We start from the raw sequence: 18,115 nt of genomic DNA on the forward strand, positions 1-18,115 counted from the left end.
CTCTCTTCGCTCTCCGTTCTCTGTCAGTTTTCTCACTCCATTTGGTGCTTGGCTGAGTTCTTTATCTCTTCATTTGATGTTTTAGGGTTTCAGGATTGTCGTATTCTCTGTTTGGCTTAGTTTTTCAGATCTTTGCTGTCGAGGGATGGCGTGGTGCTTCTGCCTAGAGCGCCATTTTGCCGGAACTCCAGAATCCAACTGATTTTTGTATGTTGATCTTGTATCCTGCTACTCTGCTGAATGTTTCTATTAGTTCTAGTTGTTTTCTTGTGGAGTCTTTGGGGTTCCCTATGTATAGGATCATATAATCTGTGAATGGTTTTACTTCTTCATTTCCAATTTGGATGCACATTATTTCTTTTTCTTGCATTATTGCTCTAGCAAAGTCTTCCAGCGCAATGTTAAATAGGAATGGTGATAAAGGGCATCCTTGTCTTGTTCCCATTCTCAGGGTGAATGCTTTCAGCCTCTCTCCATTGAAAATTATGTTGATTGTTGGTTTTGTATAGATGCCCTTTATTATGTTGAGGAATTTCCCTTCTATTCCTATTTTGAGAGTTTTTATCAGGAATGGGTGTTGGACTTTATCAAATGCCTTTTCTGCATCAATTGAGATGATCATGTGATTCTTTTCTTTTGTTCTATTTATGTGGTGGAATACATTGATTGATTTTCTAATGATGAACCATGCTTGCATATCTGGTATGAATCCCATTTGATCTTGGTGTATTATTTTTTCATGTGATGCTGAATTCTATTGGCTAGAATTTTGTTGACAATTTTTGCATCTATATTCATGAGAGAGATTGGTCTGTAATTTTTTTTTTTTGCAGTGTCTTTGTCTGGCTTTGGTTTCAGGGTTATGCTAGCTTCATAAAATGAATTTGGGAATGTTCCTTCCTTTTCTATGTTCTGAAATAGTTTGAGTAGTACTGGTGTGAGCTCTTCTCTGAATGTTTTGTAGAATTCTACAGCGAAGGTGTCCAGGCCAGGGCTTTTTTTTGTTGTTGTTGGGAGTTCTTTTTATTACCTCATCAATCTTTTCTCATGTATGGTCTGTTCAGATTTTCTATCTCAGTTTATGTTAATTTAGGTAGGTAGGGTGTTTCTAGAAATTTGTCCATTTCCTCTAGATTCTCAAATTTGTTGGAGTACAATTTTTCACAGTATTCTGTTATGATCCTTTTTATTTCAGTTGGGTCTGTTTTAATGTCCCTTATCTCCTTTCTTACATGGGTTATTTGCTTCATCTCCTGTTTTTCTTTTGTCAGTTTGGCTAATGGTTTGTAAATATTGTTGTTCTTCTCAAAGAACCAACTTTTGGTCTTGTTGATCCTTTCTATTTTTTTCTGTTCTCTCTTTTGTTGATTTCTGCTCTGATCTTTATTAGTTCCTTTCTTTTGTTGGCTGTGGGCTTATTTTGCTGTTGTTTTTCTATTTGTTCAAGTTGTAGGGGTAGTATTTTGATTTTAGCCCATTCTATTTTTCTTGTGTGTATTTATTGCTATAAATTGACCTGTGAGTACTGCCTTAGCTGTGTCTCATAGGTTTTGGTATGATGTGTTTTCATTCTAGGAATTTTTTGATTCTCTCTTTGATTTCTTCTATTATCCAATTGTTTTTTGAAAAGGTGTTATTCAGTTTCCATGTAATTCATTTTTTTCTTTGATCTTCCTGTTATTCATTTCTAGTTTTATGGCATTATGACCAGAGAGAATGCTTTCTATTATTTCAATGTTTTGGATTTTATTGAGGGTTGCTTTGTGACCTAAAATGTGGTCTGTTCTGGAGAATGTTCCATGTGCATTGGAAAAGAATGCATACTTTGCTGCTGATTGGTGGAGTGTTCTATATATGTTTATGAGGTCAAATTAGTTGATTTTGGCCTTTAGATCTTCTGAATCTTTGCTGAATTTCTTTCTTGGTGTTCTGTCCTTTATCAAGAGTGGTGCCTTGAATACTCCCACTGTTATTGTGGAACTGACTGTCTCTTCAGTGCTGTTAGGGTTTGTTTTATGTATTTTGGAGTGCTGTCATTGGTTGCATAGATATTTATTAAGTTTATGTCTTCCTGGTGGATTGTCCCTTTAATCATTATATAATGTCCTTCCTTGTCTTTTATGGTTGATTTACCTTAAAGTCTATTTTATCTGAGATTAGTATTGCCACTCCTGCTCTTTTTTGGTTACTGTTTGCTAGATATATTTTTTTCCATCCTTTGATTTTTAATATATTTACATCTCTGTGTCTACGGTATGTCTCTTGTAGACAGCATATTGATGGGTCATTTTTTTTTTATCCATTGTGCTGTGCTGTGTCTCTTTATGGGTGCATTTGAGCCATTGACATTCAGTGTGATTATCAATAGGTATGAGATTATTGCTGTCACATTGTTGTGCTTTTTTATTTTGGTGGTGTTGACATTTTCTTTGTTCCTTTTACTTTCCTGTGTTGAGTTCCTTTTGTTTATGGATTTTCTTTCTTTTTCTTTTGTTGTTATAGATTTTGTGTTTACTTAGTCTTTATGTTTTTCTTTTTTATTCTGATGAGTAGATTTGTTAACATTTTTTTGTGGTTACCTTGAAATTTACTTTTATCTTCCTAAATTTTAACAGTCTTTTATTACTTGATATTGTCCTGACTTCCTCTCCATTTGAAAGTTCTATACTTACACCATTTATTCCCCCTTTTATTGTTTTGATGTTGTTGTCATTTACAGATTGATGTCTGTTTCCCTATTTCAAGTCTTTTAGCTTTGTTTTGTTATTTAGGGTTCTTTACCTAGGGTGGTATCTGGCTGATGCTGTCCTGTGTCCTAGACTCTGGTTGTTGTCTGATGTTGTTGGTTCTGTAACTGAAGGACTCCCTTTAATATTTCTTTTAAGTTTGGTTTGGTTTTTATGAATTCCCTTAATTTCTGTTTATCTGGAAATGTCTTAGTTTCACCATAGTATTTGAGGGACGGTTTTGCAGGCTATGCTATTCTTGGTTAGCAGTTTTTTTCTTCCAAGATTTTATTTGTCATCCTGTTGCCTTCTTGCCTGCATAGTTTCTGCTGAGTAATCAGAACTTAGCCTTATTTTTTTCCCCTTTGTAAGTGACTTTTTGTTTTTCTTGAACTGATCTCAGGATTCTTTCTCTGTTTTTGGTTTCGGCAAGTGTGATTACCATATGTCTTGGTGACTTTCTTCTGAGGTCTATCCTATATGGGGTTCATTGAGCTTTTTGGATGATCAGCTTTTTGTTTTGCATGATATTTGGGAAGTTGTCTTTCAGCAAATCTTCAACAATCTTCTCTGTGTTTTCCATTTTCTCCCCCCATTCTGGAACTCTGATCAAGTGCAAATTTTTGCTTTTGATTGTGTCCCACATAATTCTTAGGTTTTCTTCTTTCTTTTCTCTGCATTTTCCTCAAACAAAGTGGCATCCATAGATTTGTCTTCACTCTTGCTGACCCTGTCTTCCATTGTTTCAGATTTGCTCTTATGACCTTCTATTGAGTTGTCCATTTCTGAAATTTTGTTGTTTATGTTTTGGATTTCAAGTTGCTGTTTTCTGTATGCTTTCTAATTGTTTATTTATTTTGACGTTTTGTTCTTGTATTATTTTCTTGAATTCTTCTATTGCTTTGTCTGTGTTTTCCTTGATTATAGGCTATGTTCATTGGTTTTGTGTGTGTTTTCCACGATTTTGTCTATTTGTTCCTTGGTTTTGATTGTGTTTTCCTTAATCTCATTCCTAATCTCTTGGAGAGCCCTAAATATTAATTTCTTGAATTCCATGTCAGGCAGTTCTGCTGTCTTTTCTTCTACCAGAAGGTCATCTGATTCTTTATTTTTGTCACTGTCTGAAGCCATTTTGTCGAACGTTTTTAATATGTTTTGATATTGTCTGATGTCTCTGAGACATTAAGGTGTTATTTTCTTTTTTTATTGATTGTATGTTTGTTTTGTCCTGCTTTTTTTGTTTTGTTTTAGTATGTAAACTGGTGGGCCAGGCGTGCTTTGCTGCTTATTTATCTTTGGGCATGTTAGCTCTTACCACCTTGTCCAGATGGGCAGGGCAGCAGCAGGCAGGGTGAGCCCATTTCACTGCACTGGTTTGGCAAAGTGGCTGAGAGCAGACTAGGTGGGCACTGTGTGCCTCCTGATGATTGTCCAGTGGTGTGGGAGCATTCACAACCAGATAGGCAGGGGTGTTGGACAAGGAGTAGTATGGGCTCAGTCCCCATTGTTCAGCAGCTGGTTGAGGGGCTGGAGTGGAGCGGTGGGTCAGGCCCAGTGCGGTGTTGGGTCTGACTGCTAGGGTTGCTCTAGCTGCAGTGACATGGTAGGGACCAGTGGAATGAGGGTGGTGATGTATGGTGCTATGTGGGTGGGAGAAAGAAAAAATTGGAAAAAGAAAAAAATGGCGGCACGGTAGGGGCCAGCCAGTGGTGGTGGGTCAGACCCAGAGGCTGGTGGGAAGGGAGGGGATGTGACATTCTGGGGCACTGTGGGAGCCAGCCGGTGTGGGCGGGGCATACCTGAGGTATTGGTGGACCAGTGGCTCTCTAGCCAAGTCAAAGAGGGGAGGAAATAGTGTGTAGAGCTAGGTTGGAGGGAAAAAGAAAAGGAAGAAGGGGGAAAAATGGTGTGATGGGAGCCGGCTGGTGGGAGTGGGGCTGACCCAGGGTGTTGGCTGGCCGGTGACTCTCTAGCCGAGCTACATGGCATGGCCGGTCAGGAAGGGGTGGAAATGGTGTACGGGGCAGAAGGATGAGTGGTGGGAAAGCATGTTTCTCTGGTTACTGGGTACACTGTCTCCTGTTGGGAGATCCATGAAGTTGCCTTTCTGGGTCTTTGCTGGCTGTGTTGCAATTTGCTGACACCATGCTGAGTTAGGTGGCAGAGGACCTCCACTCTGTATTTCTCCTTGTTCTTGGTTTTCTGTCAGTTTTTTCTTCCATTCAGTGTTTGATCTAGTTCTTTATCCCTTAATTTGATGCTCAGGGTTCCAGGATTGATGTTTGTATCTGTTTTACTTATTTTTTTGGGTCTTAGCTGCAGAGGGTTGGAATGGTACATCTGTCTACCGCACTGTGTTGGCTCTGCCTGTTGAGAATTTGCATTTCTAACAAGTTCCTAGGTGATGCTATTGCTGCTGGTTAGGGACCAATTCTGAGAACCACTAGCAGAGTAGTGGTTTTCAAAATTTATTATACACAAGAATCACCTGGAGATCTTATTAAAATGTAGATTCTGATTCAGTATTATCTGGGGTGGAAATGCTAGTGCTCAGCAGGGGTTTGAACTAGAATGAACTAGTTTGAACTGCTGCAGCAAACAAACATAACCCCCTGTCTTAGTCATCTAGTGCTGCTCTAACAGAAATACCACAAGTGGATGGCTTTAACAAAGAGAAGTTTATTCTCTCACAGTCCAGTAGGCTACAAGTCCAAATTCAGGGCGTCAGCTCCAGGGGAATGCTTCCTCTGTCAGCTCTGGAGGAAGGTCCATGTCATCAATCTTCCTTTGGTCTGGGAGCTTCTCTGCGCAGGAGCCTCAGGTCCAAAGAACATGCTCTGCTCCTGGCACTGCTTTCTTGGTGGTATGAGGTTCCCATGTGTCTCTGCTCACTTCTCTCTTTTATATCTCAAAAGAGATTGGCTTAAGACACTATCCAATCTTGTAGATGTCATCAGTATAACCTCATCATAGTAATGGAGTTTACAACACATGAGGAGATCACATATAACCTCATCATAGTGATAGAATTTACAACACATAAGGAAATCACATCAGATTACACAATCATACAATACTGGGAATCATTACCTAGCCAAGCTGACAGATATTTTTGTGGGACACAATTCAATCCATGACACCCTCCCAAAACAAGGGATTATCTTTAAAGAAATTAAATGATCTCCCTGGGGATAATCAAGGGAAATCAAATCAAAGTGGGTATTGCTGTCTCAGGGCAAAACCCTCCATACTATGGCATTTAGGTACCAATTCCCTGGAAAAATGGTTCTCCTTACCCATTTCCCTAAAGCAAAACTTATTGGTTAATAAGCCATTCCCCATAACACACACACACACACACACACACACACACACAAACTCTTCAATCAGCTTTTCTTTTGCCTCAGTTTAAAATTCAAATGGATAGCCAAGGAACATCAGCTATTTGAAGAAATGTCTGTATCTTAAAAGTGAAAGGCAAAAATTAATAAAAAAAAAATGACTCAAGAAGAAGTAGAGATAATTCAGTGTAGCAATAGGAGCTCTTGAGAATATTTCTTTTGGGATTCAAAGGCTTAGTGCGCCTTGTAAAAATCCACTTTATCTGGTTACTACATTAGTGAAGATCTGTAGGCCCAAGTTGTTATCAACTTATTTATATAAATATTGGGTCAAATTTTGAATAAGTATATTTGGTTGGGATGAATGGAGTGAAATACCTGGACAATATGGTAGTGGCTGATGCAAGCCACACCTTGCCTTGTGAACCTCATCAAGTGGGAAGTGCTGTCTGTGATTTTTTCTTAGAAAAACCTGGTGCAGCTACTGCAAATGCTGGTATCCACTGATGGAAATGCTACCTTTCTCATGAGCTGAAGGTCTGGAGGATGACTCAACTGTTCAGTGTAGGAGCTGCCATGTTGAGCTCCTACTCACTTTTCTTTCTGTTAGTTTATACTTACTACCTCATTAGACTAAAACTGTGGGACATTTAAACTTTGGTAGGGACTCTTCTTATCTTCCTTCTCCATCAAGAGGTAGTGGGAAAAGGCAAATAAAAGTAAACTTGTGTATTTAACTTGAAAGTGTGTGCATGGTGTGTCTCCTGTCATTTGCCACAACAAAAAGTAAAAGAACCCAAGTCAGGTGTTTAACTAGCTCTGTTACTAGGTGACAGCTTTTTCCTTTCACTAACATGTTTAGAGAATACAAGTGGACTTTGTTTTTTTGTATGAATTTAATTTATTGAGTTATATTTCAATAAAGCTGTTAAAAAAATAACCCTACAACATAGTCACAGCAGCATATTGTACCTGCTACCCTTGAAAGCTTTCTCAGCTTTGAGTACTAGATCGAATTCTTCATAGAGCCATAATGATTAAAAACCAACAAACAAACAAAGCATTGCCTCTCTCCCTGCATCTCCACCATATTTTGTTGTTAGTTGCCATAGAGTCAGCTTCAGCTCGTGGCAACCCAATGTACAATAGAATGAAACTGCCTGGTCCTGTGCCATCTTCATGATTGCTGGTATGCTCGAGTCCACTGTTGCAGCTACTGCATATTTTGAGTGCCTTCCAACCTAGGGAACTCCTCTTCCAGCACTATATCAGATAATACTCTGTTGTGATACATAGAGTTTTCATTGACTAATTTTTGGAAGTAGCTCTCCAGGTCTTTCTTCCTAGTCTATCTTAGTCTGCTGAAGTCTGTCCACCATGGGTGACCCTGCTAGTATTTGAAATACTAGTGGTATAGCTTCCATCTTCAGAGCAACATGCAAGCCAGTACAGTACGACAAACTGACAGACAGCTGGTGACCTCCACCATATAGGACTCATTAAAGACAGCTGTTAAATATGTCACTTATGAAGTAGTTTTTGTTTGTTTGCTTAGATTAAATCAGTTTAATCTTTATTAAAGAAACCATAAACATTTTCCGATTGTAAAGAGAAAAACAAGAAAACCAGTGTACTATTTTCTATATACATATTTGAGGTATGTTGTTAGAAGCAAATGCCAGCATCAACTTCCTACCAGACGGGCAGGTCTCAGGGACCTGCATCTTATGTTCAGGTGCCTGGGCTCAGGGCACCCAAGTGCTGGGCTGAGGAGGGGAAGCTTGGGCAGGAATAACATTTACAGAGCGCCCATGGGGGATGTATTGGGATATGACTTACCAAAAAAAAAAAAACCCAAAAAAACCTCATTGCTGTTGAGTCGATTCTAACTCACAGTGACCCTGTAGGTCAGACTAGAACTGCCCCATAGGGTTTCCAAGACTGTAATCTTTACAGAAGCAGACTGCCACATCTTTCTCCCGTGGGGCTGCTGGTGTGTTCAAACTACCAGCTTTTTGGTTAGCAGCGGAGTGCTTAACCACTGTCCTACTAGGGCTCCCGGATATGAGTTAGGTAACCTAAATGTGATTATTTTCTTCTTCTTCTTCTTTTTTTTTTTTATTGTGCATTAGGTGAAAGTTTACAGAGTAAATTAGATTCCCATTTGATAGTTTGTATGTAAACTATTTCATAGCTTTGGTTTCATTTCCCACAATGTGTCAGCACTTTTTCTATTTCTGCCCTGGGTTCCCCGTTTCTGTTCATCCTAATTTTCTACCCCTTCCTGCCTTCTCATCTTTGCTTTTGGGAAAATATTGCCTTTTGATCTCATATAATTGATTGTTCTAAGGAGCACGTTCCTCTCAGGTGTTATTGTTTATTTTATGAACTTGTCTATTGTTCGGCTGGGAGATGGTGTCTGGTAATGGCTTCAGTTCCAGAGGGGTATCTTAGGGCCATAGTCTTGGGGCTTCCTCTAGTTTCTGTCAGACCAGTAAGTCTGATCTTTTTGTGAATTTGATTTTTTGTTCTACATTTTTCTCCTGCTCTGTCTGGGACCCTCTGTTGTGATCCCCGTCAGAGTAGTCGGTAGTGATAGCGAGGCACCATCTAGTTCTTCTTGTCTTGGGGTTGTATAGGCTGTGGTTCATGTGGTCCATTAGTCCTTTGGACTAATTGCTCCCTTGAATCTTTGGTTTTCTTTGCTATCCTTTGCTCCAGATGGTTGTATCTTAGATGGCCACTCACAAGCTTTTAAGACCCCAGACACTACTCACCAAAGTTGGATGCAGAGCATTTTCTTTATGAACTATGTTGTGCCAATTGATGTAGATGTCCCCTGAGTCTATGGTACAAGTGGACTTTTAAAAGTATCTATTCACCATCCTCAGAGAGTTCTAAAAAGATATCGCATCTACACATGCCTGTCATGAAAAAGAGAAAGGATCCTATGAAAAAGGAAAATCAGAGAACAAGAAATAAATTTTAAAATATGGAGATAAAACTATCACAAAATAAGAAGTTCAATTTAAGAGAAAGCTGATAAAGTTGATGAAAACTACCAAAAAAGGAAAACAAAAAGAATTAATTTAAAAAAGTATGAGAGAAAAGATAGTAAACTTGGCAGATCAATACAGGAAGTTCAACACCTTACCAATAGAATCCTAGAAAAAGAAAACAGATAAAATTGAGGAGAAAATTGTCAATGAAATAATAGAAGAAAATTCCTAGAGCTGAAGAGCAAAGTCTCTGTACTGGGGAGTCCACCACATACCCAACACAATGAATGCAAAATGACTCCCACCTTGACATATCATTGTAAAACTCAAAACTCAAGAATGAAACTCCTAAAAGCTTCCAAAGAGAAAAAAACAGACTGTCTACAAAGAAACAAGAAACAGCGTAGCATCAGACTTTTTGTTGGCAGCAACATTGGATGTTGGTGATCAACGGAGAGATGTCTTCAAGGTTCTGAGGAAAAAAAGAATTTTAACCTAAAGTCCTATGCCTAAACAAACTAACAGTCAAATGTAAGGGAAGAATCATTTTTAGACATGTAATGACTGGGAAATTTTATCTCCTATGTGCCTTTTCTTGGGAAGTGACTTGAAGATGTACCACATCTAACGGAAAGGGTAGAATAAGGGAGAAAAAGTAGAGTCCAGGAAATGGAGGATTCAACCAGGGAGAGTATCAAAGGCCACTCAGTAAGCCTGGAGACAAGTTCAGGAGCTTGGAGCAGGGGAGGCATTTTGAAGGGAAAAGTTGTAATTGGCCAGTGTGATTGAGAATTCATTGATTTTTTTGCTTCTTTTCCAATACAGCCATGGTTTAGGGGAATCCCAGAAGTTTGGATATGTACTGTTTTACTATCACTTAAAATAATTCTAATTTCCATTGTGATTTCTTCACTGGTTACCTAGATGGTGTATTTTTTAATTCCTAAACATTTGGGGCTTCTAGTAATCTTTTTGTTATTGATTTCTAGCTTAATTGCATTGTGGTTGAAGATACTCGGCTTGATTCCTATCTTTTGAAATTTGTTGAGACTTGCTTTATGGCCCAGCTTAAGGTTAGTTTTTCTAAGTGTTCTGAGTGTGCTTGAAAAGAATGTATAATTTGCAGTTCTGGGTGCAGGGTTCTAAATACGTCAATTAGGTTAGGTTTGTTGTTTACGTTTTTTAATATCCTTACTGATTTTTGTCTGCTTGTTCTATCAATTTTGGAGAGGTGTATTTAAATCTCCTACTATTTATATAGATTTGTTTGTTCTCCAGTTCATTTGCTTCATTTATTTCGAGACTAAGTTATTAAGTACATAAAAATTTAAAATTGTTATTTCTTCCTGGTAAATTAAGCCTTTTATCATAATGAAGTATCCTCTTAATCTCTAGTCATTTTTTTTCTGCCTTAAACTTTATAAATAGTGCTCACCAGATTTTTCTAAGTTAGTCTTTGTATGGCATATCGTTCTCTATTATTTCACTGTCAACTTCTCTGTTTGCTTATGTCCTATCTCTTGTAAAGAGCACATAGTTGTGTTTTGTTTTTATATCCAGATTGAGAATCTTGTCTTTTAATTGGAGCACTGAATCTCTTTACACTTAACAGAATCATCGATGCATCTGGGTTTAAATCTCCCATCCTACTCTGCTTCCTCCTCATCTCGCCTGCTTCAAGTTCCTTTTTCCTTCTCTCCTCTGTTAGATTGATTTTAAAAAATTATTTCATTTCTCTCCTCTATTAGCCTTAAGGATTCCCTGGGTGGTACTAATGGTTAAATGCTCGACTCCTAGTCGAAAAGTTGGTGGTTTGAACCCATGTAGAGATGCCTTGGAAGACAGGACTGGTGATGTGCTTCTGAAAGCCCACAGCCTTGAATACTCTATGGAGCGGTTCTACGCTGCACACATGGGGGCGCCACGAGTTGGAATCGACTCGTCAGCAGCTAACAACAGCAACAATACTAGCCTTGAAGTTATACACTCTTTTGTTATTCTTGCTTTGGTTACCTAGGAGTAACTTAGGGAACCTTGTCTTATCATAACCAGTAATCAGTTGCCGTCAAGTCAATTCCAATTCATGGCACCCCCATGTGTGTCAGAATAGAATTGTGCTCCTCAGGATTTTCAATGACTGATTTTTAGGAAGTAGATTGCCAGATCTTTCTTCCAAGGTGTCTCTGGGTGGACTCAAATTTCCAGCCTTTTGGTTAGCAGCCAAGCTTGTTAACCATTTGCACCACCCACTGGAGTCTTGACTTATCATAAACCAAAAGCTGAACTGGTTGCAGTCGAGTCAATTCTGACTCATAGCGACCCTATAGGACAGAGTAGAACTGCCCCATAGGGTTTCCAAAGAGTGGCTGGTGGATTTGAACTGCTCACCTTTTGGTTAGCAGTTGAGCTCTTAACCACTGTACCACCAGGGCCCCTGACTTATCATAGTACAATATTAATTGTACATAGTACACTACTAATTGTACACAGTACAGTCTTAATTGGTACTTTTACCCTTTTTCCAAATGCAAAGATCTTAGTATACTTAAACTCTATATATTCTTTACTGGTTTATACACCATTGTTGTGTATTTTAACTTATATATATTTGAAACGTCACAAGACATTTTTATTATTGTTCTGTATAACCAATATCATACACATATGCTCCCTTTGCATTCCTCTTCATTTCTTCCCATGTCTATGCCATCTCATCTGGGGTAATTTTTCTTCTACTTGGAAAACTCAGTTTAGTATTTCCTTTAATGCAGGTCTGCTGATGATAAAGCCTTTCAGTTTTGTTTGTCTGGAAATGCTATTATTCTGACTTCAGTTTTGTTTCTGCCTCTAGTGAGGATTTCCAGTAGCTTCAGGCACCTGGGGGCCGAGAAATCAGGGATCCTCAGGATCCAGTTTCAGGGGTTGAGATGATCTGGTGCTGAGCTGCAGTCACTGCAAGGACTGGTCCGCGTCCTCTGGTTTACCCTCACAGCCCTGTGGCACTGCAAAAAGATGCATGAGGGGTTTATTAGTCTCCCTACCCTGGTAGGCCTTGGACTACAAATTTGTCCCCTTAATGCCTCGAGTCTCAAAGATTCTGAAATTAGCCTATTCTGGAATTAGCAAACATCCTCAAAGGAGAGATGTTGATCTCACTTCTCTCTATTTCCATCTCCTTCCAGATCTTGTTTTGGTGATTCTTTACCATCCTCTTAGCTCTCAATTTCTTTAGGTTGACTTCTTTTTTTCTCTTCCTCCCCCCACTCTTTCCCCGCTCCGTTTCTTTTTCATCCTTTCCTTGCTTCCTTCCTCCATCTCTCCTTCCTCCTTTCCTCCCTGGCTCCCTCCTTCTCTCCCTTCCTTAGATATTCTCTGCCATTACATACTCTGTGCCAGGTCCCACAATAACACAACAAACTCAGGTCTGTTCCTCAGGGACCTCATAGTCTAGTGGGAAAGATATTTATAAAAAGATATTTATAAAGAAGGGTTTCTCTGTTGGCACATAAGTTAAATCTGTGTATAAGGCATCTTCAGTGTAAACCAACCGTTGTAATAGAGTGTTATAAAAAATCAGTTGCCATTGAGCCAACTCTGATTCATGGTGACCCCATGTGTGTCAGAGTAGAGCTGTGCTCCATAGGGTTTTCAGTGACTGATTTTTCAGAAGTAGATCACCAGGCCTTTCTTCTGAGGCACCTCTGGGTGGACTGGAACCTCCAGCCTTTTGGTTATCAGCTGAGCAGGTTAATAGTTTGCACCACCGAGGGACTTCATTGTTATAAAACCAAACCAAATCTGTTGCCATCGAGGCGATTCCAACTCATAAGGACCCTATAGGACAGAGTAGAGCTGCGCCATAGTATTTCTAAGAAGCAGCTGGTGGATTTGAATTGCCGACCTTTTGGTTAGCAGCCGAGCTCTTACACTAGGGTAAAAATAAAATGAGTAGGAGCAAAGAGTAAGGGATGCCAATTCTACTCAAGGACTTTAGGGAAAGTATTGTGTGAAAAATTTTGGTGTATAAAGGAATATTTCTAAATTAACTAGAAAATACCCTCATATGTGGAAAACCTGATTTCCTGAGCGTACTGCAGAACTGAAGCACACGCAGACATTTTTGTAGAGATCATTTCAGTTTAATAAAGACTGATTGAATTCCAAATATTTGTCAGGCACTGTGACAGGCACAATTGCTATCCTGAGGAACTTATGGTCTAGTAAGTGAGACAACCCATAAGGGGATAATTTCACATATGTAACAGAATGATTGTTGACAAGAGATGGCTTTTGCTGTATTGAATTATTCTTTGTAGAGTGTTTAAGTGTTTGACTGCTAACCAAAAGGTCGGCAGTTCAAATCCACTGCTGTTCCTTGGAAACCCTATGGGGCAATTCTACTCTGTCCTATAGGGTCACTATGAGTTAGAATAGACTCAGTGGCAGCGGGTTTGGTTTTTGGTTTGGACCAGCAAAGTCCAGCACTGTACACATGGAGGCAGGTAGCTTTTTTATGCAGAACACTGCAAAGTCCTGACGCTCGCTCACATGTTGGGACTTTTTCATTTTCTTTCAAAACATTCTTGTTTACCTTACCGGGCTCCTCGTCCTTCTTATGGGGAAAAAAAAAAAAAAAAAAAAAAACCTCTTATTTTAAAATTGATTTCATTTAAATGGTTTAAGATGGATCTTTTCAAAATAAAGGCTGTGGGTTACAGGAAGATGAATGTGTACCTAGCTGTGGGACAAACACCTTGTGCATCTCCCCCAGTCAGAGGGGCTGATTCTGCTTGCCCAGCTTCAGGGTCACGGTCAGACCCAGAGCAAATGCTGGAAGAGCGAGGTTGGAGTCCCGGCCCTGCCACTTACTGGATCTGTGACCTTGGGCAAGTCTTCTGTGTGACATCACCCCTTCCCATCCCGCCTGACACATAGTCTACCAGATAGTCGATACTCAATGAATGGTGAATGAGCACCTCCAAGTCTCATTTTCTACACCTGAAAAATGGGGGTAAGTGTTGTTGTGAGGATAAATTAAATGAGATAATAAAGGTGACAAAGCTTTGTAAATGCTAAAGGGCTATACAGACCTGAATCCATATCTGCTCATGTCAGCTTCAAGTTGGTTTCATTTTCCTTAAATTGGATATAAGATTCCTGGCTAAAGTGAATCTATTGTTGTTGTTAACCTTGCTGAGGTTCATGGTGCTTTTTGATGGTGGGATATTGAATAAGATACTTAGAGCCAAACAAGGTGAATGGAAAACAAATCATCTCCACCAGCAATCTTAGTGGGAATGAATGAAAACCAAGGGCCATCTTTGATCTAATGATCACATTTACTCCCCGAGCCTAACCTGATTGTATTATTGAATGTTCTGGAGCCCTTCTCACTTATTTAACTATTATGATCCTTTACTCTGGGCTTTAAGATATAATTATGGTCTCCTCCTCTAATGAAATAAGAGATTTTAACTGAGTTAGCCAACAACAGCCCCTGATGAAACCTGATGGATCTCTTTTTGGACTACATAGGCTTGATAATGGTAATGCCAGAGCTGTTTCCTTTTCTCCATACCCGCCTTCCTGTGCCAGGTGAGAGATGAGAAAGCATTTCTGAGATCCTCAGAGTCAGAATGGGATTAGTGCTACCTATGGGCCTGCCTTCTAGAGACCCATACAGGATCTAATGCACTTGGAAAATTCCTTGTAGTGGACCGAATTGCAAGAATAAGCCTTCCCAGTGAGTGGATATAGAGGGTCTGATCCGGAGACAGGCAGGAGGGAGGAGGTCTAGCAGCTCCTTGTTGAGGTTCCCCTGGGAGAAATATGCAGGTGGCTGCTACATTATATAGTCAGTGGGGCTGAAAGTCCCTTTTGTGAAGAAAGGCCCTACTTTTGATCCCTTTCTGGGGTCCCTGGTAAGTGGCCATCCATCAGGGTGAATTTTCTTATAGGGCTAGTGAAACTTATAGATTGCCCAACTTGGGTCAGGAATGGGCCAACTGGGTGGGTGGCATTTAAATGTACTGGGTGATGGGGTTCATAGATGGGTTCTAGGGGTGGACATGGCAAAAACGGGGACTGAAGCTGGAAAGCCCCAGTGGGGAGATGCAGCCAAGGCCAATGTTAAGCAGCTGGAGTATGGTGGGAAGGTTTGTTGAGTCTAACATCTGGCCATCTCCTTCCAAAATCCACTCTTCTTCCACAGATGCCAAAGCTTTTCAAAGGTTCACAGAAACAGAAAGAATCTGTATTCCAACTGTCAATGATGCTGATGAAGAAGAAATGTCTTTCTTCTCTCTTGAGTCAATAATGTCATTCTTCTTTAATAGAATAATGAGTTACTTTTATTGAGCACATTCTACATGCCAGGTACTTTGCTAAAGGCTTTACATGCATTATTATGTTTTATAATTATGACAATCCTTTTAGGTTAATTACTATTTACAGATAAGGAAACTTAGGCTCAGAGTGGTTGAGTAACTTGCCCACTGTCACACAGCTCATTTCCTCTTGACACAAGGAAAAAGGCCTATCATTTTTTCATTTATTCCACAAATTCTCCTTGAGACACTTACTATGTGAAAAATAATTACTAAAAGCCCATCACCTGACTTCTTTCAGACTTAGCTTCGTTTCTTTCTAACTTGCTCAGTTAGTCAAAGAGCTCCTAGACAGTTAATAACATTATTTTGAAAAGCCTCCAGGGAAGGTTTCTTAGGTTTTCCTAACCTAGGTTTCTTGTCACTTCCAAGGACCTCTTAAGGATAATCTAAAACCCTCCTGCTGCAATTGAAATCAATTCCTTGTGAGGAGGTAGGGGACATCCAGAGCCACAGGGGTGTCTGTGAGAAACACCTGTCCTAGAAGGAAGGCAGATGTTTCTGGGAGTGAGATGGGGCCTCCCAGTCAAAGAACATTATAGCCAGCTGGGACCTTACAGGCCAAAGATCGCAACTCCTCCACTTTACAGGGGAGAAAATGGGACCAGAGAGAATGACTGATTTTCCCCAAATTACTAAGCTATTCAGTGGCAGAACTAGAACTAGAGCCTGCAGATGCTTATTTCTAGGGAGGTAGGAATAGCTAGAGCTAGAGCACTGGTTCTGCTACCTCCTACTCTGGGACTGGGCAGGCTCTACAGTCTTGTTTATCTGGTGCCTCAGTTTTCTTGTTTGTAAAATGGGACTGATATCTACCTCATACAGATGTTGTGATGATGAAATGAAATAATATAGGCGAGTCCCTGGGGCTTAGTAGGGACTCAGTTGATATATTATTATTTCATTTTCAACCCAAGACCCAGTTTTTTCATTGACTGTGTTGGTTCATATAACAATCCACTCCAAAACTCAGTGGCTTAAAGCAACAACAATCATTTATTGTCTTTAACAGTTACCATTGGTCAGCTTGCTTGGGTGGTTCTGGCTTAGGGTCTTCCATGAGGTTGCAGTCAGATGTCAGCATGTCAGCTGGGGCTGTAGTCATCTGAAGGTTTGACTGGGGCTCGCTCACATGGCTGGCAAGTTGGTGCTGGTTGTTGTCTTGGGGTCTCAGTTCTTGACTACATGGGCCTCTCTGGGAGACTGAATGTCTTCACAACGTGGTGTCTGGATTCCCCCAGAGTGAGCAATCCACGAGACTAAGGTGAAATCTGCAATGCCATTTATGATCTAGCCTTGAAAGTCACACACTTCTGCCATATTCTATTGGCCACACTGGGCCAGCACTGATTCACTGTGGGAGGGGACCACACAGAGCATGGATCACTGGGGGGTGGTTGCCATGCTGCCCCATGGGTGAGGTCCAATACTTGGTTACACAATTGTGCCAGGGTGTCATGTCACCACTTAACTTCCATTATTTTGAATTGTGTTGGTACTTTTCAACAGTCACCCCTGGCTGGTCAGGATAGACAGGGGCTGTGTTCCTCTTAGCGTCTTCAGGAGTTCTGAAAACACTTTATAATTAGCCAGGCGATAATCTCCACCGCTGAGCTAACTCCAAGGCTCGTCTGCTTGCTTCTCTGGAGATTTTTAAATAGACAGGGATGTGTTAATGACACAGTACATTATCTGTCTGTTACCGTTTTGGCAGGCAATGCGGAAACATGACTTTTTTAAAGAAGAGTTAATCAGTATTAAAGCAGCTCCTGTGGCACAGGCTTGGAGCAGGTGCCAAAAGCCTGCCTGGGAAGGTTGGGTTTTCCAGAACGTTCACATAGGGTCTGATTAGACCCTTTGAATGGCTATCCAGGATGACCTGGAGCTCCCAATCCCCTACCTATACCTCATCGTTACTGACCTCTTCCCACTTTATCTTCATTTTGAAAACATTGAGTCTGCTCCCAAATTTGGCATCATTCTCAATGAGGAAGACTGTGAAATGTGATTCTTGCTTATTTGCTGACAACTCTCAAATCTGTGTCTCTACCTGCTCCCCCTCAGACCTGTCTCCTGAGCTCCAGACAGCCCACTGCTTGGTTCCATTTGGATGTCCCATAAGCTCATTGAGAACTAAACTCACAACGTTCATCCCACCCCAAGTCATGAATCCTCCTGTGTTTTTCACCTCAACAAATGGCACCACTATTGCCCTCTCATTGCTCAAGCTAGAAACCTAAGTAGTATGGCACGATGATTAAGAAAGAAGGTTAGGAGGACTGGAGTTTGAATACCTGGCTTGAATCTCAGCTCTGCCATTTATAAGCTGTGTGATCTTCTGCAATTTGTTCAGCTCGATGTGTCAGTTTCTTCTTCTGTGAAATAGAGATAATAATAGAAATGATCTAAGAGATTTGCAATGAGAATTAAATGAGACAGTCCAGCGGGACATATAGCAAGAGCACAATAAATGCTCTAAGCATCACTAGGCTGTGTTGATGATCTTCTGCATATTTCTTAAATTCATGCACTTCTTTATATTAACACTGCCACCTCCAGCCTGGGTCACCATCACTACTCAGCTGTACGACTGCTGTAGCTTCATGACGAGAATCTCTGAAGTCAGAGAGGTTTTGAAAAGCACAAATATGAGTGATGCCGCA

Source organism: Trichechus manatus, unplaced genomic scaffold (assembly GCF_000243295.1).
Source record: "Trichechus manatus latirostris isolate Lorelei unplaced genomic scaffold, TriManLat1.0 scaffold00145, whole genome shotgun sequence".
NCBI lineage: Eukaryota > Metazoa > Chordata > Mammalia > Sirenia > Trichechidae > Trichechus > Trichechus manatus.